The following is a 16,368-nucleotide window of genomic DNA, read 5'->3' as shown; positions in this document are numbered from 1 at the left end:
CACAATGTCCCAAACTTAAGGAGCTGAGAGAAAAAAGAGCTTCAATTGCTGGATCGGAGCCTAAAGATCAGGATGCACCAATTTCTTTGGCCCAACTAATGGAGATTCTTCAGCCTCTCATCAAAGGTGCCTCTTCCTCATCTGAAGCTTCAACCAGCGCAGCAACCTCATCTTTTTCTGATCTAGGTAAAATTTTTTGGCTTCCTGACTCTGGTGCATCTTTTCATATGACCCCAAATAATCAAAGTCTATCCAAATGTGTTAAAAATAAAACAAGTGTGTCAAAGGTCTTTACTGCTGATGGGACTTCTCTTGAAATAGAAGGAATAGGAAATTTTGAAAAAATTTATAAAACAAAAAAAAATTTTATTCCAGAAATTAGACATGTTCCCAAATTAAATTTAAATCTTTTATCTGTATCTCAAATTTCTGATTATGGGTGTAATATTTCTTTTTCTTCTCATGGTTGTTGGGTACAGGATCGTCAGTCAGGCAAGCTGATTGGGGAAGGCCATAGAGAAGGAGGACTCTATTACATGGATTTTTTGGAAATGCCGAAGAAAGCTTTTTGTTATAATATTCAAAAAATAGAGTTGGAACTGTGGCATAAGAGACTTGGTCACCCACATATAGCCAAAATCCAACATTTTCCAAATCTAGGGAAATTTTGTAACTCTGAATCATTTGATTGTAAAGATTGTATTCTCGGCAAAATGAAAAGATTACCATTTCAGAACAGAACCTTTTTCTCTTCAAGACCACTTGAATTAATACACTCGGATGTTTGGGGTCCTGCACCAGTAATTTCTAAAGGAGAATTTGTTTACTATGTTATTTTTGTCGATGATTTCTCCCGACATACGTGGATGTACTTTCTCAAACATAAGTCTGAAGTATTTTCATACTTTCAAACTTTTCATAATATGGTTAAAAACAAGTTTCAAAATGATATTACTATTTTTCGCACAGATTCGGGGGGAGAGTTCTTATCCACAGATTTTCAAAATTATCTTAAATTGCATGGCATCACACATCAAAGATCTTGTCCTTATACACCTCAACAAAATGGACTGGCAGAACGAAAACATCGCCATATTATAGAAACCACTAGGACTTTATTAATAGCAAATCAAGTCCCGAAAGACTTTTGGGCAGAAGCTGCCTTAACTGTCACATATCTCATTAATAGGATGCCATCTTCTTCGTTACAAAATATCACTCTCATTGAAAAACTTATGAACATTTCTCCAGACTACTCTAGACTAAGAATATTTGGGTGCAAATGTTTCATATTTACTGACAAAAATGATAAACTTTCCCCTCGTGCGATTCCCTGTGCCTTTTTAGGATATGCTGAAAACCAGAAAGGTTATAGATGTTTTGACTTCAAAAATAATAAACTATGTGTCTAGAAATGTTTCCTTTCTTGAAAAGGAGAGCTTCTTTGATTTTAGAAAATTAAAAGACGTCACTGAGTACTCCTTTTTGCTAGATCTAACATCAACATCTAATGAATATGACCTTGACTGTAACTTTGATGATGATCAAAGAATTATTGATCTTAATGTTGAAAATGAAGAAGTTCATAGAGATACTAGTATTCAATATTCCAGGCGACAAGAGTCTAATCCTCCATGTGCACTTGAGAAATATTCTAACATTCCAACTAGACAATCAACCCGAATCTCGAGGCCTCCAGGAAAGTTTGTATCATACGAGTCTTTCTCAACCACATATAGGGCAGTTATTGCATTAATTCACTCATATGAAGAACCATCCACATATTTTCAAGCAAAAAATGATATCAAATGGATAGAAGCCATGAAAGCTGAATTAGATGTACTTGAAAAGGCTTCTACATGGAATATTCAAGATCTTCCTCCAGGGAAGAAAACTATAGGATGTCGATGGGTTTATAAAATTAAAACCAAGAGTGATGGTACTCTTGAAAGATATAAAGCCCGTTTAGTAGCCAAAGGTTCTGCCCAAGAATCTGGGATTGATTATGAGGAAACCTTTGCTCCGGTGGCTCGTATGACTACTGTCCGAACCTTAATTGCCTTAGCTTCTATCAAAAAATGGTCTATTTTTCAAATGGATGTCAAAAATGCTTTTTTAAATGGAAAGCTAGTTGAAAAAGTATATATGGAACCCCCTCCTGGTCTAAGTATTCCTAAGGGTAAAGTCCTTCGCTTAGAAAAAGCTCTTTATGGACTTAAACAAGCACCAAAAGCTTGGTATGATAGGTTTAGTCGTGTTATGATTGATATTGGTTTTCAATTCTGTTTAACTGACACTGCTTTGTTTATTAAGAATTCTGATGCAGGGATCATTGTGCTTCTTCTCTATGTGGATGATATGATCATCACCGGAAGCGATAAACAGGGAGTTGAAACAATCAAAACACTTCTTAAATCTCATTTTGAAATGACTGATTTGGGCTTGTTGAGATATTTTTTAGGCATTGAAGTTGCTTATTCTCCTAGACGATATTTATTATCTCAGACTAAATTTGCTTTTGATATTGTTTTCAGGTCTGGTATTACTGATGATAAGAAAGTCGACACTTCAGAAGTTGTTAATGTTAAAATGAAGATTGATGATGGAGAACTTCTTGCAGACCCTACTCCTTACAGACAGCTTGTCGGGGCACTTTCCTATCTATCCATTACCAGACCAGATATAGCACATGTTGTTCATACAGCAAGTCAATTTCAACATGCTCCTACTTCTGTTCATATGGGAGCAGTCATGCGTATTATCAGATACATCAAGTCCTCTCTTTCACGAGGACTTTTTTTATCTTCCTCCTCTTCTCTTGATTTAATTGCATATACTGATGTTGATTGGGGAGGTGATCCCAATAACAGACACTCAACCACTGGCTTTTGTGTCTTTTTAGGGGAATCATTAATCTCGTGGAGGTGTAAAAAGCAGCAGAAGGTATCTCTCTCATCCACCGAAGCTGAATACAGAGCCATGGCAACCACGACCATGGAAGTAGTTTGGCTCCGACGACTGCTTGCTGACATGGGAGTTGAAGCAACAAAGGCTTCACAAATGTGTTGTGACAACAAAAGTGCGATCTACATTGCCAGTAACAGAACATTCCACCAACGCACCAAACACATCGAAATGGATTGTCACTACGTCAGAGAGGAATATCTACACGGGATAATTGATCTGCCATATGTCACTTCAGAATATCAGTTAGCAGACTTCTTTACAAAGCCTCTCGCTGCTCCCCGATTTCACTTTCTCTTAGACAAACTTTCGCTCATTGTACCGTAAGTTTGAGGGGGAGTGTTAAAATGTAAAACTGTACATATATGTATATATAATAATATTATATTATTATATATATATATATATACATTTTTCATTTCTTTCTTTTCTGTAATTTTTTTTTCCTTTATTTTTATTTTTTGTCTTTATGTCATCTAATTCAGTTTGAACTAGAATGACTGTTGCTAGTCAAGTCCTGTCCAGACTTGACTAGCAATAGAGCTGTTGGACTGACACATTCCAACAGCTCTAAATAGAGTTGTTGGACTGTGCCCAACAGCTCTATTGAGTCCTCTTTCAGCTGTGTATATAAAAGGGTGCAGCCCCTCTTGTATTTTACTCCAATGCTTCTTAAGCAATTGGTTTTTCATATCAATAAAGAATACATTTTTATTTTTATTTTGTTTCCAGTTATACCCTTTTTAAGGGTTATGCTTTAGTGTAATTCTTGACACTTGCTCTTGTTAATCTAAGCTCGTGTTTCGAAGATCCCCATTTCATTTCACCACCTAGAGGCCAAAAACTAACAAGGTTGGTGGAACCTTTGAAGGAGTGCTACCCTCTAACAATTATGGGCTCTGCCCTACCTGAGAAGCATCAGGAAGCATTATTTCAATCATGGACAAGGTTTTGAAAGGCAGAAGGGAAGGCAATAATTTAGGAGCAATTTGAGGCAAGTTGTAAGCCTTGAAATGTTTGAAGATGCAAGATCTAAAAAAACAATGATAACTGACACAAAAAAATAAATTTACTTAAAGGGTGATTAAAACTTAAGAATAACAGAAAATGTCCTAAAAATGGTGAGATTGCAGCCCAGACGTTTAGTGATGGTGATGCCAATGAAGACAATCCAATTACCCTTAAATATAAGAACGATCGAATCCAAAGCCAAATGCTTAGTCTTCAAAACAACCTGAATTGTATGCCTTGAGGCATAATTTTAACTTCACAAAAAACTGTGGAATGACACCAACCATCATGTATTACTACCCCACGCCCACCCGTGCACTAAAAGGTAAAAAGAGACCAACTTTTGGCCATTAAATAATATTGGAAGACATATGTCTATCAACTCAAATGTGAGCATGCGTACATGAGTCATGCATGTGTTGCTCGACTAGTTGTTCAGAACCTAAACTGCTAACTAGGTGCTCAGGACTAGGTGCCAAGCTTGCGCCTAGCCCGCTTAAGTGCCTATTCAACTGACTAGGTGAGATCGAAATTCTCATAAAATAAAATAAAAATAGGAAGACTTAAAAGAAAAAAAGCAGCAGATAAGAAATATTAGTAGAAACAATAAAGTATAAAAAAACACATCATAAAGAAAGGAAGAAAAATGCAAACAAGAGCAGTTGATGGTTCATATTCATAGAAGAAAAGAAAAAAGGGAAATAGCATAAAAAAAAGGGTCACTCATCTACTTTAACCCACCTAGGTAGGAACAACCAGAAAGCTAAATGATTGGCCTCCGAAGGAAAATCTTAGCAGAAACAAAAGAGAAAAAAAGAGCAAGAGTTAATGGAATGGCTAAAAATTGTTGATATTAAAAATCCAAAACCAAGGATCTTTAGTTAGAACTTAAAACCCTACTTGGAGGACCGATCCAATAGCTTGACAATAAGAACAAGAAGTTGGAAAGAAGAACATAATTTCTCATAATTTGAGAATTTGATGTGTTAAATGGGAAACAGTGGAAAATTTCCTCTAAGAAGACCTTCGTGCATGTATGTGTAATGTGATAAAAAGATGAAATCAAAGTTGAAAATTTGTAAAAAAAAAAGGAAAAAGAACAATCATATAACCTAACCAGTCAAGCAAAAAGAAATTTAAAAATAAAGATGCAAAGAAGGCAGGAGAAAATTGAAAAAGAAAACTGAAACAGAATCATTTGTGACAAATCGCAAAAGCAACAAAGAGGGCAAAGATCACACTAGTGCTAGAGAGACCAAAAAACATAATAAAACATGAATCATGAAGCGATGTAGAAACTTGCATAAGAAAATTGAAAGGAAATAAAAAGAAGCAAACAAAAAAGAAACCAAACTTCACAAATGGTCATACCAAGCAGAAACGAAAGGTCACATCATTAAAGAAACTTAAAAGAAAAGGAAAACAATAAATCAGGAGATGAAGCCTAAATTTGTACCATACACCAAAACTAGAAAACCTAATTACCAATACCACCTACCAAAATCCATGCTATTGTGATATCAATATATTCATTTTCTGCCATTTGCTTTGTATTCATCTTCTTTGGGAAACACAACCAAAAAGAGAAGGGGGTTATAGGGAAATCCGTGTAACACTACCTCTCACAACAACAATCAAGGAAAACGAAAGCCCCGTGATCTTTGGCTGAAATTTAAAAGAAAAAAAACAGCGAGCCCCAAGAAATAAACAGCCCATCTGCGAAACCAAACTGCGCGATACCAAAGCTTACATACATTTCTTTCTTTTCTAAAAGTATCAGAAAATGCATGGGAATTCCACAAATGAGATAGAAAACACAAGCATCTCCTATCATCCATGAATCAAACAAACCTAATTCAACAATTGGATAAAAAAAGGAAAGAAAACTAAGAAATAGATATAAGCCCGTATCTCTATACTACAGATAGAAACTATCATCTGATGTGGGTCAAGGAAAAAGAAATTATCACAGTAAGACATCAACATTTCATAACGAGAGAGAGAGAGAGAGGTACCGGTCCTGTTAAGCCAAGAAGGTCTATACCTCTGCTCAACTCCCAAGAAGCAAAGAAGTAGAAAGATACACGCGGATAGTGATGTTCTCTCTCTTTGGGATTGAGAGAGAGAGAGAGAGATCCCGGTCTCCGATTGTCTGCCAGAGAGAGAAAGAGAGATCTGAGCGAGAGAGAGAGAGAGAGAGATCTGAGCGAGAGAGAGAGAGAGAGAAGAGAGAGAGAGGGCGAAGCGTTTCTCAGAAATGTCGCTCGTGTCCTTCAGAACTTCGACAGCAAGGAATTAAATTTCCCGTCATTGCTGAAAATCCGAAATAAGAGGAGGGAACTTAGCGCACAAGTATGGGAAACGATTGCCTGAACTGCTGGCCAAGCTGAAAAAAAGTCGCTCAATTTTCTTTCGAAACGCAGAGTAATTTTTTAAAATGGCTCGGACAGTCTTTTCCCCTTGTTCCCTGCCAACCCCTCACCGTGCACACGTGGGCATTTTCTTACGATTTCGGGAAAAGGCGATGGGGTGAACGAAAAAGGAAATTCAAATCTCAAGTTCCCGATGCTTGTTTAAAAAAAATTAGGGTTGTTTTTAAAGATTGAAGACAAGCCTTTTGGCAAAAGCATCGAAAAGATAGATATTTTTTACTTTTGACGGGTTAAAATAGAATAAAGCCTTTTTAAGAAATGTGCCTTTGAAAAAAGGATTGGGTTTAAAACGATTTATGTGTACGACTTATCGAGTTGCTCCATCAATATGACCTAACGTACATCTATTTACAAAATACATATGACATGATATAACATGATGCATGATGAAATACTCTTATTTGATCAAAGTAATCCTGAAGCAAATTCTTAAGACAATTTTTTCTTACTCATGAAAGATCAATGTTTTGAAAAAACAATTCCGGAGACACTTGGTATTAGTTTGCTTGAAGTCAATATTATCATCTTTAACAAAAAAAAATAACTATGTAACAAGAATACATTTTCAAACGTTCTTCACTCCTTGGCTTAATGATTAGCCATTCAAAATGGAAGGGCCTTGTTGACGACCAACCATCGGTCTCAAAACAAAGAAAGAACCTTATTTCACACGAGAGTTTTTTCAACGTAATGAGTAGCCATGCAAAGTGGGAGGTCTTGTCCATGATCAACCATTAGTCTCAAGACAGAACATGCAAGACAAAATATAGCTAAACAAAGACTTGTTTTTAAAAGATTGACTCAAAATGATACTTCTTGTAAAATCTATGACAATGATTCATGCATTGTGAGAAACCCAATTTAGATAGAATTGATTAAAATTGCAAAAAAAAAATGCCAAAACAATCTTACTATAGGACCAACTTGTAAACCTTTGTTGGGTCAAACGAGATGACATGAATGAATGATTGCTATATAAATGATATGGATGACACAATCAAATCATGATGTTAAAGAACTTTATGACAAATAAATGACAAGACAATGATGATATTTACAACTGACAATGTTAGATGACATAAGGCTAAGTGTCATGGTGGGATTTATGAAATGTAATACGCATGATGACCCAAGTCTAAGAATAATGCTTTAATTTTTTTTTCAAAATAAAAGAAAGAAACTGCCCTTTGCTATAAATTTTCAAAACAACTTTTGGAAATAAATTTTTTTATCTGACTGGATACTTCCCATGAAAAGTATTGCAAACATGAGAAGAGTGAGTGCATAAGTGTGTTTGTGCAACTTGTATTACTCAATAAGAACTTGATTATTTTGCCAATGTTGATCTGACTACCCAAGCTCACACCCGAGCCACACACATGCTAATATCACATATCATTATCACCATGTCATATGCCCACATAAAGGCTGCAACCACATGCAATCATGACCATGCTTAAAACATGCAAACAACATCTGTAACAATTTACTTTACACTGATTATGCCTTATGATATACAATGTTCATTAACATGCATGTCATATAAATGATTATAAATTAAGAATAACATGAAATACATTCAGTTTGCATGCATATCAGCTCAAATTTCAAGATAAACATCCATAGTTATGCATACATGTTATAATGTGCAAATTTGGATTCCTGTTAACCCAGTTTTGAAAAACCCACCAAAAATCATAGGAACCAAATTACATTATCCCACTTTTATTGGGGTTGCCCCCATATCTCAAGAACACAGTCTAGAAATAGAAAAAGAAATAAAAATTTTGTTGTAATAATATCAAGAAAATTCTTAGACTAAACCCTGTTTAGGAAAAATATAAGACAGATCCTATCATCTGTAGAAATTCATCCCCGCTTGGAGAATTTCTCCAAATCTACAAAAAAATCTTTTGGCAAAACCCTTTTTACAGGATCTTTTTATACATTTACCTCTCACCCAGATTTTTCATAATTTATTTTGAATAATTTTGGTTGGGTCTTTAGAACTATCAAAATGGTTGGTCGGAACAGTCCTGCAGACAAGGCAGAAAACATGTATGTTTTGACCTCAAAACTGATCCAAACGGAATGAAAGAAGATTCTAAATTTAATCCCTAGATGTGTAGAACACTTCAGTATTTTTATTTTTATTTATTGACTTCATTTTAATAAAAATATTAATTTTCTTCTAAAATAAGCCAGGATAAAAAATAATGACAGAAAAGCTAAGATTCAAACTCATGCAAGATCCATTAAGTAAGAATGAGATTCAAGGTAAAGATCCATACAATCATAGATTTTTATGCTCTAAACATATTTACATTATCACATAATACATATTTTATCAGATTCGTGCTAATATTGTTAAAACAATAACATATATCATCGAAGAATCATAAAACCTTTATAAAATATCTCAAATATGATTTCATCTATGCAAGAATCATAAGAAACCCAAAACAATTATAAAAAAATAGTTTCTTTATAAAATAACATGTTGTTTAATCATGTTAAATATGAAATAATTCTCCATATATGCTCAGATCAACTTTCTTTATCAAAAACATCAAAACCCTAAAAATGTTTTTGCCAAAACCTTGTTTAAAATAGTTTTTTGCATACAATAATATAGATTCAAGCACATCAAATTTTCAAAACTTATAGAACTTATGATTCATCAATATAACCTAATATTAACATCTTTAACATGTTGGAACAAATAAGATCTAGCAAATAACAAGAAACAAGCTTTTCCCAAATCGTTTTTCACATTAGAAGCCCAAAAATTATCCTGTTCTGAAAATTGTTTTTCTCTTTTTATTCCATCGTGACATATATCCATAAAAATGTGTTCTCTGTATTGAAAATCAATCTTAGAGAGTTTTTTCAAGGTTTGATCCTCTTTGATTCAGATCTGCAAATCATCTCACACATATTCCATGCCTTTCAAAAAATCTATGTCAACTGAAATAAGAAATAAAGACAAAATAGAAGGTAGTCTTGACATCTTTTAACTTTAAGAGTTTTTCCTCTAAGTGAATCATCATGGTCTTAAACTATGAGACTCAACGTGCCCCTATATGATTCATCATTTGCTATTTTCAGGCTTCATAAAGAGATTTATCATTTCATTTCATTGTAAGCATCTTCATTTTATGTTACCTTCTCATAAAGGGTTTGACCTTCAAGTTTCCTCTTCATAATAATAGAAAAGAGGCTGACTACTTCTCATGATGCAACGAGTGTGATGAACTGCATGTAAATTTCTCATAAATGCAATGACTTCTTTGAAAAAATTCATTTAAATGACAAAAATTTTACAACAAAAGAGGCAATTCTTTTGAATTTTTTATTTATTTTCAAATTTTTTTATTTTTTTTTGTTTTTCAAAATTCTATATTTTTTTAGATTTTTGATTTTCTAGTTGTTTTGGATTTTTCAAATGACTATTTACAAAGACACTCAAAAGATAAGATTCAGAACGAGGAGATACGTAAAAGATAAGATTCGGAACGAGGAGATACGTAAGAAGGTAGGTGTTGCACCCATTGAAAATAAGATGAGAGAGAATCGTTTACGGTGGTTTGGACATATTCGACGAAGGCCTAATGATGCTCCAGTTAGAATGATGGAGAAATGGGAAAATATATTAGTTAAAAGAGGTCGGGGTAGGCCTAGGAAGACATGGATGGAGGTGATATGAAAGGATATGAATGCTTTGAACCTCACCGAGGACATGGCATTAGATAGAAATGAATGGAGGAGAAGGATTCATGTGGAAGACCCAGAATGATTTTCTTTGTTGGTTCATATCGCCGACCCCAATTGTTTTGGGATGAAGGCATAGTTGTTGTTGTTGATTTTCTAGTTTTTTGGATTTTTCAAATGACTATTTACAAAGACACTCAAACAACTTATTTATATTCCCAAAAGATGTGGAAATGGTGGACACATGGCTTTGGACTACAAGCGGTTGAGAGCATACCTGAACTAGATGGTGCAATTTTACCTCATGTGACTCTCTGATGCATAGTGGACATTGAGATGTGCTTTGGATTTGCCTTGACAATAGACTATAGGTGATTCATGATCCAAGCTGAGATCAGAAGGTTGATGAATGATATGAGCATGTGAATGAAGATGTGTCTTCTTTTGGCAATTTTTGAGTTGTCTTGGGGAGTCTCATCAACAGAGCTTTCTTCTTCCTCAAGAGAGATATGAGGTATTTCAATTTTCAGAGAAATTTTATTAGTAGAATTTTCTTCTTCCTCAAGAGATATATAAAATTTCAACTTCCTGAGAAATCTTCATGACATAATCTATACAATTCATTTATGCATGATTATCCATGTTCGGTGAGTTTGATGAGTTGAAATCTTTCATCGCATCTGCATATTCAGGATCTTCCTCTTCAATGAGATTTTAGACACTTTTTCCTCTTTCAAAATGAGAGTGCCAGGGGTCGACTCAGGTATAGTTTGACCTTCTTTTTCTGAAGCTATGAGAAGACTTTCTTCTTCCGAAACTTTTGCAAGGCTTTCCTCTATTGAATCCATGGTAGGGACTTCTTCCTCTTTTATAATGATGACCTCAGTGGATGACTCATACACAATCACTTTTTTTGAAACTTTGCTAGAAGCATTCTCATATTTTTCTTCGACTTGAGTCTCACATCGATAGGCCTGAGGGTGAGCAAACTGTGGAGGTTCAGACTATTGTGAGGCTCCTTTCTAATCAACTAAGTCAAAGTAAACTTTAGGAATTATGACAAAAAAATTTAATATTGGCTCAACTTTTCTAATCAAGTAGAGTTCCTCATTTTGAGTTCAACTAGGTTCCTCTGGAGCTTCTTCATCTTGCAGGATCTGTTCACCCTTGTCAATATGGTCGTGAATTATGTGCTTAAGAGGAATACACACTTTAGTGTAATAACCTAGGGCCTGATGATATCTGCAGAACTTTGTTATGTCCCTTCCTTTCATTTAGAGAGGGTTTGCACTTCGGGTAACTCAAATTCTTTGTTTTACAGTAAAATATCTAGGACTTGAGATTGAGTCTACTGAATCTCAGTAAACTCTTTGTCATTAGGTCATCTATGATTTTTAGCTTGTCTTTGGTTTTGCTTGGGAGACTTTGACTTTTTTTTTCTTTTCCAAAAGTAGCAACACTAACTCGGCTTCTGGGTGACACATCTCTTTTGGATCCATCATTTTTAAACCCAGTATTGACTAGAATCCCATTATATATATCACTTTTAAGATTTTCTTTCATCTAAGTGGTAATATCAATCAAATCCATGAAGGTCTCCTTTGAGTGGCTAAGAGTCTTTTAAAAGGTTGATTGAAATTGTCCATAATGAGGGTGATGGCATAAAACTCCCGGATCGGGTCTTTCATGTGATGATACACTGATTTGCATCTAATGATGAAATCCTGAGCATTCTCACCCTTCTTATGCCTAAGATTGTAGAATTGGTTGATCATTGATAGAGCATCTATATTATACCAAAATCACTCGATGAACAGGTTCATGAGGGACTCAAATTGTTTGATCTGATGGATGTCCAGATTGAAAACCAAGAGAAGATCACTCCTTTAAGACTTCTCAAGAACCATTGGATCAAGGTCTGATCATTGTTGATACAATCAGAGCAGGTATCTATAAAGAAAGCAACATGGGTTTCTTGATTTTCTATCCCATTGAACTTTATGAACTTTCAGAGAGTGATCCCTAGAGGCTCGTTATCTTGTCATAGGACAAAGTCCTCAATTTCATGGGGCCTTCGTTTTCCTTTGACATTGTTCATTTGTTAAGTCATGTTTTTCAATTCTTCTTCTAAATTTTGGACTCATTTTTTATACTCACTGGGTTGAACATTCTGAAACTCTGATAGACATAGCCTTCTTGGGTTGAATATTCTAGACTGGACCACTCTGGACTTTCTGCTTGTGACTCTACTTGAACCATCTTAATTAGGCATTATTTTTTAAGAACTTCGGTTATATCTGCTGCATCAAGGATCTCAAAGTAGTATTAGAATTCCTCATCTCTTCCAAAGCAGATATGTCTAAGAGTTCATAGGCTATTCCTTGACCTTTATTTGTTTTCACATATTAGACATCATCTTCTTCCTCTTCCTTTTTAGGATTTGTTTCTTATCTGACTAGCTGATCTAGTTCCTCGTTCATGAGATGACTGAAGGATGCAGGCAAAAATGTTTTTTTCCCAATCAAGGATGACAACTGTCGAGATCCTCTCAGTAGCTTCCCTGGATTCCTAGACAAATTTTGGGTTGCACACTCAGGTCGTTTAGTGTTATGCGAACCCTGACCCATCTCAGTGTTTGGGTTCATGTGATTTCATAATCAATCATCTCGAAAGAGTCCAAATCAATCAAACAAGGATCCAAATCAATTAAACAACACAACAAGATTTCAAAAACAAGGTTCCTAGATCTTCTCAAAAGCTCCACAAATCTGCGAGGTCACTTCAAATGAGATCTAATGGGACAAGATTTCTCCATACCGGACCTTTCGCGATTACCCGAACTAAGGTTCCTAATACTGTGAGTGGGTTTACGGTTTCCTTGGTCCACCACCGATATACCTGACATGATGGCTCCTAGTATAATGGGGAGATCCGTAGATTAAAAAAGTAGGACAGGGATAGGGTTTTGAAATCCAAATACAAAATAGTGGCCCTATAATCAGAATCCTAACTGATAGAGATAAAAAATGAAAAGAACAAGTACGAAGCAGGCAATGTCCCAATCAAACTGAATTTCCTAACTTGTTGAGGGTTAAAAACATTTCTAAAAAAAGAAACTAGATGGCATGCGATTCCTAGACAAGGATTTCTATGTTAAATCATGCTAACAAACTAAGACAAAAGGAAACACCAAATCTACCTAAAGTTTCTTCCTAACATAGAAAAGGAAAGCCAATTACACGATAAATTACTATGGTTTTGTATACAAAATGGTTTTTTCGCACAAAAAAGGAAAGCAGATTGGATCTTGGATCCGGATATGGATCTTATGCAAAAGATATATTCAAAACCTAATGATACAAACAACACATAATGACAAGATGCAAACACAGATTTAGGAAACCGGGGCTCCGAAATCCAAAAAATGAGATCTGACCCAAGAAAAGAAAATTGTTCCCGAAAATCTCATAAATCCGAAAAACAACAACAAATATAGTTACCTATTTTTGACCCAGAAGATAGCAGATTTTGAAAAAAAAAATCAACAGAGAAAAGACATCAAATTAAAATACCTTTTCAACGTCATATGACACACCAGATTTTGACATGAGAGTGCCCAAATATGACCCCAAAAGGGGTCTTAAAACATGCACTAAACAGACACCGAATGCCTCTATTCTGACTGAAACTAGCTATTTTTCGAGAACTTGTACCAGAAATCAGAAAAAATAATAAAAATTATCCAAAAATATAATTTTGTTATCTTTTCAACGCCACCAAAATCACAACGATCTGACGAGTAATTGGCAAGATAAGCCTTGGGCAAGATAAACTCACTGTTTCACCATACATGAAAAGAATTTACAGCCGATTTTAAGTTGAAAAAATGAAGGCTCCATAGGAGGATTCTGCTCCAACTCAAAACTAAACAGAGTTAAATTTATTTCTTAGCTTTCCAATGAGTATAAAAACACATATTTTCATCATTGGATCACTGAGAAACATAAAAAAGAATAGACCACTCTCATAAAAAATAGTCACAAAAATTATTGATTTTCACTGTTCGTGCTTATTTTTAGAGTCTAACGACAAAATCTGAAGATGAGCCAGACATACAAAACGAAACCCTGCTCATCTGCTTTCAAATGTGCATAAGAACGCAGAAAATGGATTTAAAATGTGAAATATATGGCCCAATCATCATGACAGTGTTTGACAGGACAAAAACAAAATAACATGATTTGGATCTGAGGTGAATCCATATCTGAAAACATACAAAAAGAAAAAATAAAGGTACTGACCTCGTAACTTCAATTTTTCAGAAACTCAGATCTTCAAGTTGATCGAACGTCCCATTATGATCATCATTCTGTGGATCCTTGAATTTTTAAAAGACTTAAAAACACAAGTTTTTCCACCAAGAAAAATATTTGTGGACAAGGGTATGGAAAACATGATCCGAATTTGAGAAGATATGGGGTATGTTCTTCAAGGTAAAGAGCCTTTTTTGCTTTGACGAGCAAGGGTTAGACTAACCAGGAACTCTTCGATCATTGTATATGGAGCAAGGGCATAGCGAAGATTCATACCTTGTTTGTGAATCCTAAAAAAAAGGTGAGTTCAATGGTGAAAACCACTAGAACTCAAAAATAACACATGGCAAGCAAAATATAAGTTAGATTATCAAACCATAAACAAATACATCAAATAAACAAAATACAAATTTAAAACGAAAAGCAAATCTCACCTCAAGCTTAGGTAGCCCTTTCTATAGTTGACAAGCGTGGAAACATGAGCGACATGAGCTTGGCATGGATTCCAAAGATAGGAGACTTGGGATCTGCATCCTAGACTAGGTGAGCTTTTGACTTTACTGGCTAAGCTAGGTCGGCTAGCCTAGGTCTTATAGAGAATTTGACAGTGTAGACGTGAATTCCAGATAAAAAAATAAGGTGTGAGACAATTGGGTGTGATGACAATTCTTAGTGAAAAAAGCTCTAATGACACCTTAAAGGGTTCTAACAACTTAGGTTCTCATTAGCATTCTTGGGCAAAAACTCTAACCTGACTTATCACGAAATCAACTTGAGGTAATTTTTATTGCATTGAAAAGATAACATCCTCAACTTTAATTCATCTTTCAAGTACAAGACCAAATTAAATTGTATTGATGGTAAAAAATATGATCAAAGTGAGCCCTACCTGAAAAATATGTTTTTTTACTAAACAAGTCACCGTGTTTTGGTTGTATCTTTCTATTCTGATATCGCATTGACCTAATTTTTAGCTCATTGAAAAGCTGAGATCTTCTAGTTTAATTGATCTTTTAGACAAAAAACTTCAGAACGCCATTTTTGAAAACAAAAAATGAATTTGAAGCTAGAATAAGTCGAAAACACTAGATTTTGGTATAGGACTATAACTTAAAATAACTCGATCAAACAAAGTTATGAAGTAACAAAATAAAATGAAAGTAGATATGGGCATGGACCAAGGTTACTAAGAAACGCTATAGGAGGATGGGAAACCGTTTCAGAAACAAGAAACACCATGTTTCCAAAATGTGTAGAAAACACTAAAAAAATTATGAAAACACATTTCCGATATTTGGGAAACATGTTTCCATGCGTTTCTCAAGTGTTAAACTTTTGTGGGATACATGTTTCTCATGTTTGGCAAGTTCTTTTTTTTCTCAAACATTTCCCAGTCGTTAATCAATCTGTTACACGGTTACCTCATTCCCCGTTTCAGTTTTGTAAGATGTTTTCTTTTCCGTCTGGCAACCTTCACAAGGACTATCAGACTAGCAAATATATTTCCCTCGCTAAGACCCCAAGCAAAGCCAAATAGCATTGAGTTTATTGCCGGTGAGTGAGAGAAAAAGAACCAGTACGACTGAAGCCAGACTGCTGTCTCTATTTCAAGTCAACAAGCTAAAGAAAAGTAGCGGAAGTAAAAAGGAAAATCAGAGGGATCCAGTTAAACCGACCAGACCAGAGAGATTTCAATAAAAAACTCTGGTTGCCCCAGATAGTCTCAAAGACAATAGATCTTAAACTCTTAAGTTGGGGTTAAATTAGAGAGCTCGATGGTTATGTGAACTATCATAACCAAGGATCTCGGGTTCGAATCCCACCGGGGTTATCCCTCAGTTTGGCTATAAAAAAATAATAAATTTTCTAATCAAGTCCTGATATTAACCACGATCAACAATGTTGTGTGCAATCGAATAGGCAAGAACAGACACAGG

The 16,368-nt window shown here is 35.0% G+C and overlaps 1 protein-coding gene across 3 annotated transcripts in view; it reads right to left on the bottom strand.

The window, feature by feature from the left end:
• LOC149814729 (vesicle transport protein GOT1-like) overlaps nt 1-6,379 on the bottom strand; it is a 48,342-nt gene extending 41,963 nt beyond the window's left edge. The window contains exon 1 of one of the 3 annotated variants that reach the window (XM_089988492.1): nt 6,020-6,379. The gene's annotated coding sequence lies outside the window, so the exon portion shown is untranslated. Of the gene's footprint in view, nt 1-5,990 lie in introns of all 3 variants that reach the window. The other 2 variants (XM_089988491.1, XM_089988493.1) reach the window with 2 other exon arrangements.
• Between the last annotated feature and the right edge of the window lie 9,989 nt (nt 6,380-16,368).

This window comes from Nuphar pumila, chromosome 15 (assembly GCF_984573655.1).
Source record: "Nuphar pumila chromosome 15, dmNupPumi1.hap1.1, whole genome shotgun sequence".
Taxonomy (NCBI): Eukaryota; Viridiplantae; Streptophyta; class Magnoliopsida; order Nymphaeales; family Nymphaeaceae; genus Nuphar; species Nuphar pumila.
Note: the sequence above shows the minus strand (reverse complement) of the source record. Positions and strands in the feature narration are given on the sequence as shown.